Here is a 3,507-nt window from a genome sequence, read left to right on the forward strand (position 1 = left end):
AAAAATGCAAGCAAGCAAAAAAGCTACAAGTGGCCCATCGGGACCATCCGACCGCCGTTTCATCCTCAGTTGAGGATGCGGATAGGAGGGGCGTGTGGTCAGCACACTGCTCTCCCGGTCGTTATGATGGTTTTCTATGACCGGAGCCGCTACTATTCAGTCGAGTAGCTCCTCAATTCGCATCACGAGGCTGAGTGCACCCCAAAAAATGGCAACAGCTCATGGCGGCTGGATGGTCACCCATCCAAGTGCCGGCCACGCCCGACAGCGCTTAACTTCGGTGATCTCACGGGAACCGGTGTATCCACTGCGGCAAGGCCGTTGCCAAAGAAATGCAAGCGATAAGTGAAAATGAGATCTTACTTGACCTGGGAAAAGATGGGTACCGTAACAGACAATAAACGGCATAATACAGGAAGTGAATAATATGAAATCTCCATAAGGACTGAACGTCATTGTTATAAGTACACTTTTACCACCTTACATACACCAATTAGATAACGAAAGACCCAAACTTGGCGCAGATTTAACAATGCATTCCCAAAAGATCTTGGTATTCAAAGTTAAAACTTTCACAACAACAAACAATATCAATCTTAAGAATGTGAAATGGACACGGGTGTTATGCTGCATATCTCTGGAGAATCAAAGTTTTGACCTCTCTATATTACGAAGATCATCCGTCAGAAGTAACACATTTACTCCCCTTGTTCTCGGCTGTTCCCGATAATCCAGTCAGCAGACCAAACTTTATAAGACAATAGTCTAATTGGGAATTCCCCTACCCATACGCGTTACGAATCTTGTCCAATAGCCAAAAAGCTATCCCCACAACGCAAGGTACTTTCAAGTGATGGACATTCGTATCTAAATTCCTAGAGGGGAGGACACCGAGCCACAGCAATAACAACACTTCATTGATTCTATAGATGAACACCAGCAGCTGCTAACAGAAGAATAAACTGTGTACAGTCATCTTACAATTCGTTACTTGTGTACAGTGTTAATCTTTAGCCCGATTAGCTATTTAATTCGAATGATGAACCCCATAAAACTTACTCCAGTGAAAAATGATTGCCTATTATCAATATCCTTAGCACAAAAATACGGAAGTTCATATGATTCTGTTAAATGTAGTGATAATACGTAATTCAGAAAGATTGAGTTGTATAGATAATCCGCTATTAACATAACAAATGATACATAATTGTGATATATTAAATAACAATGTAATTAGTTAAATATCTGGGCAGCAAAAAGCCAAATAAATGCAACAAAGTAAAATGAATAAACAACGACCGTCCAGTGTCTCGATGACATTCGATCAAGTTGGGTATCCTGTCTGTCTTACAGCACCAGCTGATGTCCTACTCTCCAGCGTGCAGTGGTCTGTTATGAGCACAGTAACACCGTTTGTTGGCGTGTAGTATTTATACATAACACTGCTGTAGTTGCAACATACTTTTTTTCAGTACCAACTGCTTTATCCATGTTATAGGTATGATAGAAGGTTGTATACATGGAAGAACCCTGGAGATACTAAAAGGTATCAGATAGATTATATAATGGTAAGACAGAGATTTAGGAACCAGGTTTTAAATTGTAAGACACTTCCAGGGGCAGATGTGGACTCTGACCACAATTTATTGGTTATGACCTGTAGATTAAAACTGAAGAATCTGCAAAAAGGTGGGAATTTAAGGAGATCGGACCTGGATAAACTGAAAGAACCAGAGGTTGTACAGAGTTTCAGGGAGAGCATAGGGGAACAATTGACAGGAATGGGGGAAAGAAATACAGTAGAAGAAGAATGGGTAGCTTTGAGGGATGAAGTAGTGAAGGCAGCAGAGGATCAAGTAGGTAAAAAGAAGAGGGCTAGTAGAAATCCTTGGATAACAGAAGAAATATTGAATTTAATTGACGAAAGGAGAAAATATAAAAATGCAGTAAGTGAAGCAGGCAAAAAGGAATACAAACGTCTCAAAAATGAGATCGACAGGAAGTGCAAAATGGCTAAGCAGGCATGGCTAGAGGACAAATGTAAGGATGTGGAGGCTTATCTCACTAGGGGTAAGATAGATACTGCGTACAGGAAAATTAAAGAGACCTTTGGAGATAAGAGAACCACTTGTATGAACATCAAGAGCTCAGATGGAAACCCAGTTCTAAGCAAAGAAGGGAAAGCAGAAAGGTGGAAGGAGTATATAGAGGGTCTATACAAGGGCGATGCACTTGAGGACAATATTATGGAAATGAAAGAGGATGTAGATGAAGATGAAATGGGAGATACGATACTGCGTGAAGAGTTTGACAGAGCACTGAAAGACCTGAGTCGAAACAAGGCCCCCGGAGTAGACAACATTCCATTGGAACTACTGACGGCCTTGGGAGAGCCAGTCCTGACAAAACTCTACCATCTGGTGAGCAAGATGTATGAAACAGGCGAAATACCCTCAGACTTCAAGAAGAATATAATAATTCCAATCCCAAAGGAAGCAGGTGTGGACAGATGTGAAAATTACCGAACAATCAGTTTAATAAGTCACAGCTGCAAAATACTAACACGAATTCTTTACAGACGAATGGAAAAATTAGTAGAAGCCGACCTCGGGGAAGATCAGTCTGGATTCCGTAGAAATACTGGAACACGTGAGGCAATACTGACCCTACGACTTATCTTAGAAGAAAGATTAAGGAAAGGCAAACCTACGTTCCTAGCATTTGTAGACTTAGAGAAAGCTTTTGACAATGTTGACTGGAATACTCTCTTTCAAATTCTAAAGGTAGCAGGGGTAAAATACAGGGAGCAAAAGGCTATTTACAATTTGTATAGAAACCAGATGGCAGTTATAAGAGTCGAGGGGCATGAAAGAGAAGCAGTGGTTGGGAAGGGAGTAAGACAGGGTTGTAGCCTCTCCCCGATGCTATTCAATCTGTATAATGAGCAAGCAGTAAAGGAAACAAAAGAAAAATTCGGAGTAGGTATTAAAATCCATGGCGAAGAAATAAAAATGTTGAGGTTCGCCGATGACATTTTAATTCTGTCAGAGACAGCAAAGGACTTGGAAGAGCAGTTGAACGGAATGGATAGTGTCTTGAAGGGAGGATATAAGATGAACATCAACAAAAGCAAAACGAGGATAATGGAATGTAGTCGAATTAAGTCGGGTGATGCTGAGGGTATTAGATTAGGAAATGAGACACTTAAAGTAGTAAAGGAGTTTTGCTATTTGGGGAGCAAAATAACTGATGATGGTCGAAGTAGAGAGGATATAAAATGTAGACTGGCAATGGCAAGGAAAGCGTTTCTCAAGAAGAGAAATTTGTTAACATCGAGTATAGATTTAAGTGTCAGGAAGTCATTTCTGAAAGTATTTGTATGGAGTGTAGCCATGTATGGAAGCGAAACATGGACGATAAATAGTTTGGACAAGAAGAGAATAGAAGCTTTCGAAATGTGGTGCTACAGAAGAATGCTGAAGATTAGGTGGGTGGATCACATAACTA

At 40.6% G+C, this 3,507-nt stretch overlaps 1 pseudogene; it reads right to left on the minus strand.

Moving 5' to 3' along the window:
* Window positions 1–209: 209 nt before the first annotated feature.
* LOC126185984 (5S ribosomal RNA) lies at window positions 210–326 on the minus strand (annotated as a pseudogene).
* Between the last annotated feature and the right edge of the window lie 3,181 nt (window positions 327–3,507).

Source organism: Schistocerca cancellata, chromosome 4 (assembly GCF_023864275.1).
Source record: "Schistocerca cancellata isolate TAMUIC-IGC-003103 chromosome 4, iqSchCanc2.1, whole genome shotgun sequence".
In the NCBI taxonomy this organism is placed as follows: domain Eukaryota; kingdom Metazoa; phylum Arthropoda; class Insecta; order Orthoptera; family Acrididae; genus Schistocerca; species Schistocerca cancellata.